Source organism: Pinus tabuliformis, chromosome 1_2 (assembly GCF_031772625.1).
Source record: "Pinus tabuliformis cultivar Carrire ecotype Pingquan chromosome 1_2, CPIR1, whole genome shotgun sequence".
NCBI lineage: Eukaryota > Viridiplantae > Streptophyta > Pinopsida > Pinales > Pinaceae > Pinus > Pinus tabuliformis.
Genome location: NC_142298.1, coordinates 1,284,646,660 through 1,284,664,660, shown reverse-complemented (window position 1 = coordinate 1,284,664,660; position 18,001 = coordinate 1,284,646,660).

Here is an 18,001-nt window from a genome sequence, read left to right as displayed (position 1 = left end):
GTTGTGACCCAGAGCATTTAAGCTAGAGTTTTCTCCGTTTTATTATTATATTATTATTATTTTATCTGTTATTTCTTGAATTGGTAAAACAATACATTACTGCCTTTGGCTCACTAATTAAATTGAAATTTGTTTTTAAATTCATTTCACAACTTTATAATTTTAATCATTAAATAATCTCCACAACCACACGATTTGAAGTGTTAGCTACCTATACCAATAGGTTTCATATTTCATGATTGGCAATTAAAAATTCCAAATATGCTCTGCTTTGATCATGCAAAGATCACATATTTCCAAGAGAAAACAATCTGTGCATATAGCTTGATGTGGACTCAATTTTGATGGATGGTCCAACAGCCTAATCTGGATCATGCCATGTTTTAAATTTTCAGTTGTAGAATAGAGAAAGAAGTCTGTCCAAACTGTTTAAACTTGGCAGACAAGTAGCCTAGGTAGAGAAAGTAAGGCTCCCAACTGCTTAATCTGGGACCTTGGAAGCAATAAGGGTAGAATTAGATAGAGAATCAAAAGGAAAAAGCCAAAGAAAAGAAAAGGCAAATAAGGGTCTGCAAGCCTAAGTGCACCCTCCAAGAAGAAACAAAAAATGCTAGGCAAGTAGATGGGTAGGCAGTTGAGGTTGCAGAAATATCATTCCTTGCAAATAAATGTGTGCTGAAATGTCCACAAAGGAAGATCAATGGATTGAGAAGCTTCTCTTCTCCATCAGGTTGCAGCAGAGCAAAGGAGCATGTCTAACTTCCCTTTTTTCCCCTTGCCCATTCATTACTAACATTCCCTCATCAGTTGAGATTCATGGAAGAATTTGTGGTTTCATGGTGGTCCTTGTTCTTTTAAAAGCCACATTTCCTGTGTAAAAATTCTTTTCATTTTGATCTACTCCCTAAGACTAAGTGGTTTTCAAATAAACTTAGTGATTTCACTCCTCATTCACCTCTTTTATCCATATTAACCCTTGACTTTACTATCTAAATCCCCTATGTTCCCCTTTCCCTACTATAATAACACTATGGTGTATAAATCCCCCAGCATTGTATAAATATCTTCCCTTTTTAGCACTATAGCTAAATAAGTTGTTTAGGGAGACTTTGGCCCACCAGGGGCTGTGGTCAACCCTGTCTTGGGGTTGCTCTAACCTCTCGTTATGAGCAAGAACCTTTCCCCTAAGCCCTCACCTTCCCTCTGCTCAAAAATGCCATAGAAAACCCCTTTCCCCCTGCTAAACCCACTCTTAACCTCTTTCCCTTATAAAACCCTTAAAAAACCCAAAAATCCCGAAAATACATACAAAAACCCTTAACCCTAAGGTTCTCCGCCTAAAAGTATTTAATTGAATATTTTAATAGGCCAGCGGGACCCCCCCAACCTGCACGATCCGTCGGAGGACCCGCCAACCGTCCGATCTCCGCCGCCCAGATCTAACGGTGGGCGGTCATTTTCGCTCCCCGACCTACCGACCTTTAGCGTCCGGGGAAAGTGGTTTTCCGCCCCGTACAAGGGACGCGTCGCAGGCGGTGGGGTTGTTCGGAGCCCCCCTCCCCGATACCGCCTTTGCCTAAAGGTGGTGCGGGGAACCCGCTTACCACCATCCCATTACCGCCTCCCCCTTGCGTCATCAATACGTCAGCATGACGTTGCGCCCTTCCCCGCCCCCGCGCCGTGTGGCCCTCCACATAACCCTGCCACCTTATCCACCCGCCACCATGTCCTGCCACCCTGGCCTACACCTCAGCAGCCACGTCATCCTCCGTACCCGGGCCCGCCATGACGTCATCGGCGGAAAGGCGCCAATTACCTATTTTTTCGAATTTTGTCGTTAAAGTCACGTTTTGGGCAGTTTTTATATCATTTTCGCGTAAAGGAAGAGATAGCCGTTGCAGCTGCCAAAGCGTCTTCAGGCCTCCAAGTTCAAATTGCAACCGTTCCAATTCATCAAGTCAACCTTCAGAGTTCGGCCCGCAGGCTGTTTAAGCGTTCTATCCAGGTATTCACCGTAATTCCCCATTTTCGCCCATGCATACCATTTCTCTGTAAATTGCCATTAAAATACCTGTTGAGTTCCATATAAACTCTGCACCTACTACCTAAGGTGAGCCAAGCTAACCTACTTACCCCTAGAACCATAAATTCGGCATTGAAACAGTCAATTCGCGAGCCAAAACTGTGAAATTATCTTTGAGGTGCCCGGCATTCTTCCCTTTTGCCGGGTGCAGACCAACAACATTTTTTCACCAAAGTAAATCTCACTTACCCTCTGCAATTCACCCCTAGCGATTCACAACCTCTGTGAACCTACCAAGGCTGCAGAAACAAGCCTGCCCTTTCAAACTGTAAAAAAACATTTCAGACATTGTCTACAGTTGGCTTATCATTTCAACTCTTAAGAGGTTTACAAACCATTTCACTCATCTTACTCAAAATCAAATCATACAATGGCTGCCCCTGCACCCACAGCTCTCAGTGTTGCTCCATTAAATCCACCCAATAAAGACCTGCAGTCTTTATCTCTTGCTGACCAGGACTACCTTATTGAAGACTATGTGGGAAACAGAGACTTTCTGCAGACCTTCAGACAGTTGAGAGAGGACTACCTGATTGGTCATGATACATATGGCATCTGGGAGTCAAACCTGCCATACTATTGTCTCCCCTCTGTAAATGTGTTTCCTGAAATCATTCGCCTATGTGCTGAAAACTATGATGTGCAGCACAGAGCCATCAGCACCCCATCTGGGAGGGTCCTTTTCTACATTAATCCTGAGACCATCAACAAAATGCTACATTTTGATCAGACAGAGCTGTTGTTCCCATTCTCTATGAACTATCTGCTGGACACTGGTGCCAAAATGACCAGTGAGGAGATTCAAAGGGTCACCAGGACATTCATGAGACTTGAGTGCCAGCCTGCAGGGCCACCTCCTTATTTAGATGTCCACTTCACTGAAGTAGGCAGACTACTCCTGGACATGATTGCTTATGTGCTAGGGTACAGCACCAGTGAGCATGTGGATCAAACCATGCTAGTATTGCTGGCTGTTTACAGCCCAGGCCAACCCCCTGCCCGCAAATACAACTTTGCCAAATTCATTGCTAACAAGATTCATGATCAGTTGAGCAAAGTGGACAGGCAGGGTGTCTTCAGGTACTCGGCTTATATTTATCACCTCTTTATGTATTATTAGTTTGAGGTTTTTCCATGCTATATCAAAAAGCTGGATTATAGAGGGGAAAGGAGATCTATCATCTTCTGGACCTCTGTCTATCACAAAGTCACAAACTCACCCTATTCCTATTGTGAGTTTGTTGACCAATTTGTGTATCCAGTCTCTTGCCTATTAATGAGGTCCCCTCCTCCCAGAATGTCAACTGAGATACAGAAGGCTCTGCAGCTTTCCAAGAAGTGTAAAATAGGTGATTGGTACCTATATGAGGATCACACAGTCATCAGAGTCTATGGCTGTGAGCTCTGTCCTTACAGACTCCCAAAGTATGTGCCCATGAGGATTTTTGCCTTGGAATATTATAGGCAGTTGATTCAGTCTGACCTCACCCATTTCCACAGCTCCAGAAAGAAGGCCCACCTCAAGTTCAAACACCAGTTGGGCCCCTTCATCATGAATAAAAAAGAAGGATGGGAAGATGCTGACCTCATCCTCAAGGACAAATATAAACTATCATATAGTTTTCGGTGGGTCCCTTATGACCCTGAGGGCTTCATCACTGCCAGAAGAAACAAATACAGGCTTCTAGGTTATAGGCATTGTCAATACCCACACATTGAAAAATATGCCAACCAGCAAGAATGGCAGCAGGGTACTCTAGTTGAAAAGCTAACTGAAGAAGAGATAATGCTAAAGAATATGAAGGAGCTTGAAAAGACCATTGACCTAGACTCTGTGCAGCAGGTACCCTTCAAACAGCCTCACTCAGTAGGAGAAGGGACCTCGGCCACAAGGACTGCACCAGTCATACAAGCACCTTCCACATCAGCACCGGCTACAGACAAAGGCAAAGGGATAATGGGTGAAGAGGAGGAAGCAGTGAAAGAAAAGCCTGCCCCTGTAAATGAGCAGCAAACAGAGCAGCAGCCAGAACAGCAACAAGGGCAGACTGTCCTGCCACAAACTGAGCTGCCAGCAGCTCCAATAATGCAAACACCACCACCTCAAACTGAGCCATTGACTGCCCCAATTTTGCAGACCCCAGCACATGAGGAAAGGGGTACAAAAAGAGATAGAGAAGAGTCCACTCCTCTTAGTGGATCCTCCCAGCAACCAGAAGCCAAAAGGCAAAGGCTAGACTCCCCAGAGGTGGAAGACATCACTGAAGAATTCCTTGACAGCTCAAGGAAAAACAGGGAGGGCAGCTAGCACACAGGAACAAGCTCCTTTCAGCAGGAGCAAGGTTTACAACTTGGCTCAGAGGTGTCCTCCTCTTCCCAGTAGAGCAAGAAGCCCAAGAGCACTAAGGCTTCTTTCAAACAAATAAAAGCTCAGAATGATCTGCTGAGGGTAGAGGTTTATAAACATTTTCTTGATGCAACCCCAGCCCAACAAGAAAGGCTAATGTCGGTATATGACATTCAGGAGGAAAAATTGCTCCTCAGCCATTTTAAGCCCAAAGGGCCGCAGCCTAAGTCAGCTGCAGATTTTGTGAAGACAAGGGTGGAGGTCCTAGCCAGAGATATACATCCCATGGACCAGATTGAACTCCATAAACAGACTGGGGAGATGGTCTATGCAACCTTGGTGGAGAAGGCCACCATGGCACATGAACTGAATGAATCACTCAAAAATACCAACACTCAGTTGGATTTTGAGAGAATGTCCTCTCTGGCCAAAGACAATAGAATAAAGTCTCTTGAGGAAATCATCATTGATCTAGGACATGATCCTAGTGATCCAAAGGGTGTGAAGGCCCTTATGAAGAAGAAAGATGATGACCTGAATGCATTAAAGAAACGGTTGAAGCTGCAGCCCACAGAGCACCCTCAAACCGCAGAGCTGCAAAAGCAAAAATAGGTTGATGACCAATTAGACCTCTTAATGCAGCAAGACCAGAGGATCAGGGATTTGGAGAAAGAGCTGGAAGGAGCATTGCAAGATAAACCGGGAGAATCCACTTCCCAAGCTCCTCCAACTACTTCAACAACAGCAACAACTTCAGGGGCAGCAGTGGCCCCCACAGCAGAAGCAGCAGGAACAACAACGGCACCAGAAGCCAGCAAAAGTGTAGAGGAATTGACCAAGGCCATCAAAGAAATGGAGCTACAGGCCAATGAAATAAAGAAGGCCAAGGAAAAATTGGCAGAACTGGATGCCAAATATGACAAATCAAAGGTAACTGTAGCAGAGCAGGGCAGAGAGATAAAGGCACTCAAGGACAAGATAAAGGCCTTAGAAAAAGAGCTGAATCTGGAAACAGCCATGGCCGACATCAAAAGGATTCTATGGGCCAAAATAGGCCAATCCATCACTCAACAATGGAGATCAATAAAAACAATGCATGAACAGATGGACTTGTTGGGCCAAGCACAAACAGAAATCAATAAGGCCAAAACACTGCTGCAAAACAGACCAGAGCAGGCCAACAGAATGATAGACTTCCTGAACAGGCAGGAAAAAGAGGAACTAGCAACCATAGGCATTCCCAACAGAACAGAGGCTGTCCTCACTGCCAAGAAGGTGCTAACTCTCAGGAACTATGTACAAACTGTGGAGAGGAAGTGCTATGAGATCACAACAGATGTGGAGGAATTTAAAGTCAAGTTGGCAGTGCTGCAAGCGAAAGGCCTGCCCAGCCTCCTAACTGGTGCAGGAAAACTAGTCTCCCGGGATCAATTTGCCAACAGAATGGCAACATACATTGAGAATCAGATTACTGCATCTGGCAGTACATCTGAACAAACAGGGCCTCCCTCAGGACAGAGCTTGTATGACAAACTGGAAGGCCTGTTCTTTATTGAGAATGAAGTGAATCATCTGTTTGAAACTCCTCCTAACTTCTACAGATATACAGAGGCCGATGAGACCTTAATAAAGATTAGGAGGCATCAAATGCCAAAAGAGGATTGGTGGCAAGCAATGCTTCAAATTCTGCCACGGTAGCTTCAGCTGTTCGGTCACTGCCAGCTCCAGGTCACTACAAGACAAACAGCATGATAAAGTCAGCATTAAAAGCAGCCGAAATGTGACTCAGCACATAGACAACGACGGCTAGCCCAAAAGATAAAGAAATGCACAAATTTTGACAGCGTCTCCTCAGCCGACTCCAACTGCCACCAAGTCAACAGGCTCTGACCATTTTTTGACAGCTAAGGGAACAAAAGTTATTACAGCATTAACTTTCTCAGCTGCTACACTCCAGCGGTTGGCATGCTATTAATGAAACATTTACTCTCCATTCAGATATTTTCTTATGTAAACTTTGTATATATACTCCCCTTAGTAACGCATAAGGGGTTGGTAATTTTCACTCTGAGGCATGTATACTGTTTACTTTCATAATTGTTTAATACAAAGAACTAGATCAGCTCAGTGATTTCCTGGAACTATGGTGTCTTGCTGATGATTCATGTGTTGATGCAGAATTCCTGTGCTGTCTGATGAAATAACAAGTTTTTCCTCAATCTCTGTTCTTGTCTTTCTTATGTTTATCAAATCATATTCATGTTACACTAAACTAGCAGTAAAGAAAAAGAATAGTGCAGGATTTGTTTTACTACACCTTGTACTCAATTTTTACTGCTGTAAATGTTTGTCTTCAGAATTAACCATGGACATGAATTCTTAATTGCTCATGTAGCTGTTAATTCTATATGTATGAATGTTACCTAGAAATTCTTCATTGCTTCTAGGTCAATATTCTCACTATCTTTCTCTAGCAGTTTACTGTAAGATTCTTGATTGCCTTGCATAAACTGGATACAACCCACCCAATCACTTTATGAACGTTTGTTCCTCAGACACTAACCTTGCTCTGCAGCATCACTACAGCGTCACGCAGCACCTCAAAACAGCTAAAGGACCACTGACTCCATTGCCCAATGACATATAACATTCTAGTGAGAGCATACATATCTTGACTGAAACATTCTCCAACCAAACACAAAAAACAAAAGTTTGAACAACATAGCTAGCCTAAAATACTATCAGAACAGAGACAAATTATAAAGAGAGAGCCCTCTCTGATTACAGTTTGGCTAGAAGTTGTAATCCAAAGATTGGTTAGTGGTTACCCCGGCCGTATTCCCTTGGGAGTCATAGGGAACAACCTGGGTGTTAACATAATTGGCGACTCCACTGGGGAAAAGCATATTTTTCAAACTGTTGTCTGTCCATAGACAGTGGTTCTAAAAAGCTTAAACAGTCCCTTAAACAATCCTAAAATATCCTACAAAATACCAAAAACAAATTCAGAAGCTGGCTCCTAAAAGAGAAACTAGACACACTAGGTCAAATCCTGACCCAAACCCACCAGCTGTTTTTGAAAATCCTAATATAATCCCTAAAGTCATTAGGAAGCAGCAAAGGCAGCAAAATCCTACTGATTTGACTCCTGAGATAGCCCACCCTAAACCAGTTCCAACCCCAATCAAGGTTCTATTTAGGTCTACCCCTGTCTCCCCCAGTTCACCATCTACATCTCAAACCCCTCCTTTCACACCTTCATCCACTGCACATATTCCCTTGACCAACACTCTAGTGTCCACCTTTCCCACTACCCCTGTTGTACCAATCGTCCATGTTATCCCATTTGTCCCTATCAATCCCATAAACCCTGCAAATATGGCCAACAGGTATGCACCCTTGCAGTTACCTGCTAATGCTCCAGCTTTACCACAAGACTATCAATCCAAGATCTCATATTTTGACTCCACTTGCCCTTTCACAGCTATTCAGCATGCCAAGAGGATGCAGGACCATTTTGAAAACTATGAAATAGATGATGACAGTGTGAGAATGAGAATCTTTGTTCAAAGCTTGACTGGGGATGTAAGAACTTGGTTTAGATCCCTGACTGTAAATACCATAACAACTCCTGATGAGCTCTATCAAGCCTTTACTAACAGATGGGAGAAGAAGAAAGATCCCTTGCACATACTTGGTGAATATGATACAATCAAAAGAGGCCCTCAAGAGACCGTTCTGGAGTATTGTGCTAGATTCAACAATGTATATAACGCAATCCCACAAAATTTAAGACCCCCTCCTGATTTAGCCTTGTACAAATTCCCTGATGGTTTTGACCCTGACATGGCATATCAATTGAAGGAAAGAGCCCCTGAAACCCTTGAAGAGGCTCAAAAGGTTGCTGTCACAGTAGAGGCTAACCTGATTGCCAAAAGAAACAGGGCAAGATTGGAAAAGAGAAGTACCTTCAAAGAAGAACCTTCAGCTTTTGATCAAAAATTGGATGCAATACTCACTGGTATGAAGAGATTGGGTGACAGAGTGGAATCTATGGAGAGAAAGTCATCATGGGAGGCACCACAAAACAACCCTCCTAGGAATCCAAATTTTAGGAGAACTCAAAACCCAAACGTTGGCAAGGCCAGTGCTGACCAAGACATAAGACCCCCTTTCCAAGAAAACTATGCAGAAACTTCCACATCAAGTGAACCCAATGAAGATTCTCAGATTAATTTAATGGGTCTAGATGGTGAAAGTCAAGTCTTTTTAACACAAGAAGACCATGAGGATGATGTAATCAAGCTGTTCCCAACCAAATCAGGTGAGTCATTTGACTTCAAACAAGGCTATGACACAGCTGTTTATGAAGTCCATAAGCAATACAAACTAAGGAGCAGAACTGTAAATGTAACACAGCCTGAAAAGATAGTAGATAGTCCGCACCCCAAAAGAGCCATAGTTACAGAGCCAAATGACCCAACAGATTCACTGACAAAAGAAGTAACCATTGAAGAAATCACCGAACCAGCTGCTTCAAAACAGCAGCCCATGGCTACTTCAACCTTGCAGCCCAATCCTGGTATTATTCCCCAAGAGATAAGTAACAAGGACAGGTCTCAAGCTCAAAATCAGGAGACCAATCAAGAAGAAGACCTAGTGAACAAGGAAAAGACTGTCATACACAACACAAAGACTCAATCTGAAAAACCTTTTGACTTAGAGGCTGAAATTGGGAAACTAAAGATAGCAATTCCTCTCTCGGAATTGGCCAAACACAGCATATACAAACAAAAAATCAGGAAATCTCTCCAACTTACTAGCAACAAAGATGATGTCAATGTGCTGGATGATACCCCAGAATTGCTGTTCGGTCCAGAAGTTGATGGAAAAACAGCAGTTGCAGGCATTTTACCTTTCTATGTCAGCCTGCATATTCATGATAAGATATTACATAATGCAATGTTTGATTCAGGTGCCTCTCACAACCTCATGCCAAAAGCAGTCATGGAAAGATTGAATCTAGATATAACAAGACCATATAAGGACCTGTTTTCCTTTGACTCCAGCCAAGTCAAGTGTTTAGGTCTCATAAAAGATTTATGTGTGTCTCTGGTTCAATACCCAAACAAAACAATTCTAATGGATGTTGTAGTTGCTGACATCCCACCCAAGTATGGGATGCTGTTATCAAGATCATGGGGGGCTAAACTCCAAGGTTCCCTGCAATTAGACATGTCATATGCCACCATCTCTGTTTTTGGGCAACCAAAAAGACTATACAGAGAAACACTCATGAAATACATGGTCAGCAGTGAAGAAAAGCCTCAAAACTTTCCCATATATGCTGTCCATTCAGACATAGACTCATATATTCTCTTCAATGACAATACAATTTTCTCAAATAATGATGTTGAAACCAAGACACTCATACAAGAGGAAGACACTAATGAACAAACTGCTACCCAAGAAACAATGGTCCAACCATCATTAAGCCAAGTTGTTGCTCTAGAAGTCACATTGATTCAATCAAGTGATAAAACTGTCTTAAAAGATAAACTAAATGAAAAATCAGAACTTCAACTTGCATTACCAGCTCACAAAGAGGTCATTAAATCCCCCTTAGGACAAGAGATCTTATGGTTCCTTGAATTTGATGGGTCAGTCAACAAATTAGGGGCAGGAGCTGGAGTTTGGATACATAATAAACAAGACAGTCATGCAGAAGGCCGAGCCTATAGACTGAATTTCAAGTGTACCAATAACATGGCAGAATATGAAGCTCTCTTGCTAGGCCTCAAGCTAGTAAAATCCTTGCAAGCCATAAAAATTTCCATTATGGGAGACTCAGACTTGATTATCCAACAAGTAAAGGGAAATTTCGTTACTAATGACATAAGACTGAGATCTTATAGATCTGCTGCTGCTGAACTACTACAGTCCTTCACTGAATTTCAGATTACCAAGATTCCCAGAACCCATAATCTTCATGCTCACAGTTTGGCCACATTTGCAAGTACCTGCAAGCTGCCTTTTGAGCCCCATCATTGCTTTACAGCTGAGGTAAAACACAAACCTTCTGTCCCAAACAATGTCAAAGACTGGCAAGTATTTGAAGATGATGCACAAATAAACAATTTCTTGACCTCGCAACAAGAATTTGCAGGACTAAATATTGACACTGACAGAGCAAGTCAATCACAAATACTTGACAGAGCAAGTCAATCACAAATACAGTTTGAACAGACTAACCACCCAATATCACCTAGAACAGCAAAACAAATATTGCATCCAACCATCTTCAACAAGGAAAACATTCAGCAAATTCAACAAATCAGTTGTGAAGAAGTGGCCAATGCTGAAGCTGAAATCATAGAGCTGAAGGACAATTTTCTTCCAACAGGCCTAACTCCATTAGAGGATATCTTTGACTCAAATGACATCCCTAGAAAACCAAAAATGCAGCCCCTTAACTCTGCCATTGAAGAATGCAACATTGGGACTGCTGCACAACCCAAAATAATAAAATTGTCTGCTTCCTTACCTCCTGACCAAAAGCCTAAATACATTGACCTCTTTAAAGAGTTCCAGGATGTCTTTGCATGGAGTTATGAGGATTTAAAATCCTATGACACCTCTGTAATTCAACACACTATCCCTCTCAAGCCAGATCAAAAACCCTTTAAACAAAAATTGAGGAGAATCAATCCTATGCTTCTCCCAGCAATGGAACAAGAGGTACAGAAAATGTTCAAGGCAGGCATCATAGCACCAATCAGATTCTCTGAGTGGATTTCAAACTTAGTCCCTACAAGAAAGAAAACCGGTGAAATAAGGCTATGTGTTGACCTAAGGAACTTGAATCAAGTTTCCTTAAAAGACAATTATCCCTTACCCAAGATGGATCACATTCTCCAAAGAGTGGTGGGGGCCTCAAGGATCTCATTACTTGATGGATTCTCAGGCTTTAATCAAATCCTGGTACACCCTGATGATCAAGACAAAACTGCATTTACAACCCCATGGGGAACTTTCAAATATGTAAAAATGCCTTTTGGATTGAAAAATGCAGGGGCAACATTTCAAAGAGCAATGGATATTGCTTTTGCAAAGGAGATTCATGACTTTTTAGTCATTTACTTAGATGACCTCACACCTTTTTCAAAATCTGACCAAGAACATTTGAAACACTTAAGACAGATTTTCTTAACATGTAGGAAATATGGAATTTCCTTGAATCCCAAGAAGTCTCTATTTGGTTTGGAAGAGGGTAAGCTATTAGGACATATCATTTCAAAACATGGCATAAGAATTGACCCTGATAGGATACAAGCTATCTTGCAAATGCCCCACCCAAGAAATATCAAAGAATTGCAGGCATTCTTGGGAAAGATCAACTTTTTGAGAAGGTTTATCCCAAACTTAGCAGAACTAATCAGATTACTAAATAACATGCTAAAGAAAGATTCAAAAGTGAAGTGGACAGTTGAAGCAAATCAAGCCTTTGAAGGTATAAAATTGGCCCTTACCCAAACCCCTGTCTTAACCAATCCTCAATTTGACAGAGAATTCATTATCTTCTCTTTTGCCTCCCAGCATACTATTGCTGCTGTTTTGTTACAGAAAGATGACCAAGGAAATGAGAAGCCAATTGCTTTCTTTAGCAGAGCTCTTAGAGATGCACCTCTAAAATATCAAATCATGGAAAAGCAAGCTTATGCTTTGGTCAAAGCCATCAAAGACTTTAGGATTTACATCCTTTATTCCCATGTTATAGCATATGTGCCAAGCCCTATTGTAAAAGATATACTAACTCAAGAAAACCTAGAGGGCAGAAGAGGAAAATGGATTGCCAACATCTTGGAATTTGATATTGAAATAAAACCTACAAAACTGATAAAAGGGCAAGGTTTGGCTAAATTAATGACAGAAGCAAACTTCCAAGCCTTAGACATCAACCAACTGGACAGTGAACCGGAGCTGGCGACTCCAAAGATCAATATAGCCTTTGAACAATCCCCCTGGTATTCTGATATATGTTATGTGTTACAAAACCTGTGTGCTCCCCCAGGATTGTCCAGAACTAAGTGTAGGTTCCTAAAAATGAAAGCTTCTAAATTTTGTGTTATGGATGGAAATTTACTTTGGAAAAACCATGAAGGGATATTGTTAAACTGCTTAATTGAGAATGAAACTAACAATATCATAAAAGAATTTCATGCAGGTGACTGTGGTGGACACTTGTATTGGAAGTCCACTGTGGACAAAATACTGAGGGCTGGTTACTATTGGCCCACTGTTTTCTCTGATGTCAAAAAATTTACCACATCATGTCATAAATGCCAAGTGTTTGAGGGAAAGAGAAAGTTGCTGCCACTTCCCTTAAGGCCTATTGCAACAGAGAGACCTTTTCAACAATGGGGCTTGGATTTCATTGGGGAAATTCATCCCTCATCCTCAGGACAACACAGGTGGATTCTAACAGCTACAGACTACTTCACTAAGTGGATTGAAGCTGCTCCATGCAGACAAGCAAATGATTCAATAATCATTCAGTTCTTGGAGAATAACATATTGGCTAGATTTGGCTGCCCTGACAAAATAATAACAGACAATGCTGCTGCTTTCAGATCTAAAAAAATGGTGAATTTCTGCCACAAATTTCATATTACCTTGGGCCATTCTACTGCATATTATCCCCAAGGAAATGGCCTGGCTGAATCATCAAATAAAAGCCTAGTAAACATCATAAAGAAGGTGCTGGAAGAAAATAAGAAGAATTGGCATAAGAAGCTGGTCAATGCCTTATGGGCAGATAGACTAACAACCAAGAGATCAATTGTGACCAGCCCATATGAGTTAGTTTATGGATTAGAAGCCAAATTTCCTTCATCACTAGGGGTTCCTGTTATGAAACTTCTTCAAGAAAGCCGAGCTGAACCAAATGATATGCAAAGAAGGATCAATCAAATAATATGTTTGCAGCAAACTAGAGACCAAGTTTTCAGCAGAGTTCAAGTTTTACAAGAAAAGCTAAAGAAAGCGTTTGACAGAAGAACGAAGGCAGAAGACTTTAATGTTGGAGACAAAGTCCTCAAATGGGACTCAAGGAGAGAGGATAAGGGAAAACATGGAAAATTTGATTCCCTGTGGAGAGGACCATTTGCGGTCCAAACAGTGCAAGGAAACAACACTTATTTCCTTAAAAGTCTTAATGAAACTAACTTGGATGAAGGTCCTGTGAATGGCAGGATGCTGAAGCACTATTTTGACTACTACCCATAAGTGCAGCCTGAGTTTCCCTTGTACATATTCAAATGTATATATCATTTTCTATTAAGATGTAAAAATGTAGTTTCTCAAGTCTTCTTAACTATCAGCAAAAGGTAAATAGGTTCAGAGATCTACCAAGAAGGAAGAGCACAATTTTGGCATTTCAAAGCAGCATACTTCAAGTTTTGGTAAAAGCAGTCAAAGAACAAGGCATTCTGACCTGCTGTTCTTGGTCTTTCAAATGAAAAACCATCCCCATGTGGAGCCACTGTTAGCTACCTATACCAATAGGTTTCATATTTCATGATTGGCAATTAAAAATTCCAAATATGCTCTGCTTTGATCATGCAAAGATCACATATTTCCAAGAGAAAACAATCTGTGCATATAGCTTGATGTGGACTCAATTTTGATGGATGGTCCAACAGCCTAATCTGGATCATGCCATGTTTTAAATTTTCAGTTGTAGAATAGAGAAAGAAGTCTGTCCAAACTGTTTAAACTTGGCAGACAAGTAGCCTAGGTAGAGAATGTAAGGCTCCCAACTGCTTAATCTGGGACCTTGGAAGCAATAAGGGTAGAATTAGATAGAGAATCAAAAGGAAAAAGCCAAAGAAAAGAAAAGGCAGATAAGGGTCTGCAAGCCTAAGTGCACCCTCCAAGAAGAAACAAAAAATGCTAGGCAAGTAGATGGGTAGGCAGTTGAGGTTGCAGAAATATCATTCCTTGCAAATAAATGTGTGCTGAAATGTCCACAAAGGAAGATCAATGGATTGAGAAGCTTCTCTTCTCCATCAGGTTGCAGCAAAGCAAAGGAGCATGTCTAACTTCCCTTTTTTCCCCTTGCCCATTCATTACTAACATTCCCTCATCAGTTGAGATTCATGGAAGAATTTGTGGTTTCATGGTGGTCTTTGTTCTTTTAAAAGCCACATTTCCTGTGTAAAAATTCTTTTCATTTTGATCTACTCCCTAAGACTAAGTGGTTTTCAAATAAACTTAGTGATTTCACTCCTCATTCACCTCTTTTATCCATATTAACCCTTGACTTTACTATCTAAATCCCCTATGTTCCCCTTTCCCTACTATAATAACACTATGGTGTATAAATCCCCCAGCATTGTATAAATATCTTCCCTTTTTAGCACTATAGCTAAATAAGTTGTTTAGGGAGACTTTGGCCCACCAGGGGCTGTGGTCAACCCTGTCTTGGGGTTGCTCTAACCTCTCGTTATGAGCAAGAACCTTTCCCCTAAGCCCTCACCTTCCCTCTGCTCAAAAATTCCATAGAAAACCCCTTTCCCCCTGCTAAACCCACTCTTAACCTCTTTTCCTTATAAAACCCTTAAAAAACCCAAAAATCCCGAAAATACATACAAAAACCCTTAACCCTAAGGTTCTCCGCCTAAAAGTATTTAATTGAATATTTTAATAGGCCAGCGGGACCCCCCCAACCTGCACGATCCGTCGGAGGACCCGCCAGCCGTCCGATCTCCGCCGCCCAGATCTAACGGTGGGCGGTCATTTTCGCTCCCCGACCTACCGACCTTTAGCGTCCGGGGAAAGTGGTTTTCCGCCCCGTACAAGGGACGCGTCACAGGCGGTGGGGTTGTTCGGAGCCCCCCTCCCCGATACCGCCTTTGCCTAAAGGTGGTGCGGGGAACCCGCTTACCACCATCCCGTTACCGCCTCCCCCTTGCGTCATCAATACGTCAGCATGACGTAGCGCCCTTCCCCGCCCCCGCGCCGTGTGGCCCTCCACGTAACCCTGCCACCTTATCCACCCGCCACCGTGTCCTGCCACCCTGGCCTACACCTCAGCAGCCACGTCATCCTCCGTACCCGGGCCCGCCATGACGTCATCGGCGGAAAGGCGCCAATTACCTATTTTTTCGAATTTTGTCGTTAAAGTCACGTTTTGGGCAGTTTTTATATCATTTTCGCGTAAAGGAAGAGATAGCCGTTGCAGTTGCCAAAGCGTCTTCAGGCCTCCAAATTCAAATTGCAACCGTTCCAATTCATCAAGTCAACCTTCAGAGTTCGGCCCGCAGGCTGTTTAAGCGTTCTATCCAGGTATTCACCGTAATTCCCCATTTTCGCCCATGCATACCATTTCTCTGTAAATTGCCATTAAAATACCTGTTGAGTTCCATATAAACTCTGCACCTACTACCTAAGGTGAGCCAAGCTAACCTACTTACCCCCAGAACCATAAATTCGGCATTGAAACAGTCAATTCGCGAGCCAAAACTGTGAAATTATCTTTGAGGTGCCCGGCATTGTTCCCTTTTGCCGGGTGCAGACCAACAACATTTTTTCACCAAAGTAAATCTCACTTACCCTCTGCAATTCTCCCCTAGCGATTCACAACCTCTGTGAACCTACCAAGGCTGCAGAAACAAGCTTGCCCTTTCAAACTGTAAAAAAACATTTCAGACATTGTCTACAGTTGGTTTATCATTTCAACTCTTAAGAGGTTTGCAAACCATTTCACTCATCTTACTCAAAATCAAATCATACAATGGCTGCCCTTGCACCCACAGCTCTCAGTGTTGCTCCATTAAATCCACCCAATAAAGACCTGCAGTCTTTATCTCTTGCTGACCAGGACTACCTTATTGAAGACTATGTGGGAAACAGAGACTTTCTGCAGACCTTCAGACAATTGAGAGAGGACTACCTGATTGGTCATGATACATATGGCATCTGGGAGTCAAACCTGCCATACTATTGTCTCCCCTCTATAAATGTGTTTCCTGAAATCATTCGCCTATGTGCTGAAAACTATGATGTGCAGCACAGAGCCATCAGCACCCCATCTGGGAGGGTCCTTTTCTACATTAATCCTGAGACCATCAACAAAATGCTACATTTTGATCAGACAGAGCTGTTGTTCCCATTCTCTATGAACTATCTGCTGGACACTGGTGCCAAAATGACCAGTGAGGAGATTCAAAGGGTCACCAGGACATTCATGAGACCTGAGTGCCAGCCTGCAGGGCCACCTCCTTATTTAGATGTCCACTTCACTGAAGTAGGCAGACTACTCCTGGACATGATTGCTTATGTGCTAGGGTACAGTACCAGTGAGCATGTGGATCAAACCATGCTAGTATTGCTGGCTGTTTACAGCCCAGGCCAACCCCCTGCCCGCAAATACAACTTTGCCAAATTCATTGCTAACAAGATTCATGATCAGTTGAGCAAAGTGGACAGGCAGGGTGTCTTCAGGTACTCGGCTTATATTTATCACCTCTTTATGTATTATCAGTCTGAGGTTTTTCCATGCTATATCAAAAAGCTGGATTATAGAGGGGAAAGGAGATCTGTCATCTTCTGGACCTCTGTCTATCACAAAGTCACAAACTCACCCTATTCCTATTGTGAGTTTGTTGACCAATTTGTGTATCCAGTCTCTTGCCTATTAATGAGGTCCCCTCCTCCCAGAATGTCAACTGAGATACAGAAGGCTCTGCAGCTTTCCAAGAAGTGTAAAATAGGTGATTGGTACCTATATGAGGATCACACAGTCATCAGAGTCTATGGCTGTGAGCTCTGTCCTTACAGACTCCCAAAGTATGTGCCCATGAGGATTTTTGCCTTGGAATATTATAGGCAGTTGATTCAGTCTGACCTCACCCATTTCCACAGCTCCAGAAAGAAGGCCCACCTCAAGTTCAAACACCAGTTGGGCCCCTTCATCATGAATAAAAAAGAAGGATGGGAAGATGCTGACCTCATCCTCAAGGACAAATATAAACTATCATATAGTTTTCGGTGGGTCCCTTATGACCCTGAGGGCTTCATCACTGCCAGAAGAAACAAATACAGGCTTCTAGGTTATAGGCATTGTCAATACCCACACATTGAAAAATATGCCAACCAGCAAGAATGGCAGCAGGGTACTCTAGTTGAAAAGCTAACTGAAGAAGAGATAATGCTAAAGAATATGAAGGAGCTTGAAAAGACCATTGACCTAGACTCTGTGCAGCAGGTACCCTTCAAACGGCCTCACTCAGCAGGAGAAGGGACCTCGGCCACAAGGACTGCACCAGTCATACAGGCACCTTCCACATCAGCACCGGCTACAGACAAAGGCAAAGGGATAATGGGTGCAGAGGAGGAAGCAGTGAAAGAAAAGCCTGCCCCTGTAAATGAGCAGCAAACAGAGCAGCAGCCAGAACAACAACAAGGGCAGACTGTCCTGCCACAAACTGAGCTGCCAGCAGCTCCAATAATGCAAACACCACCACCTCAAACTGAGCCATTGACTGCCCCAATTTTGCAGACCCCAACAC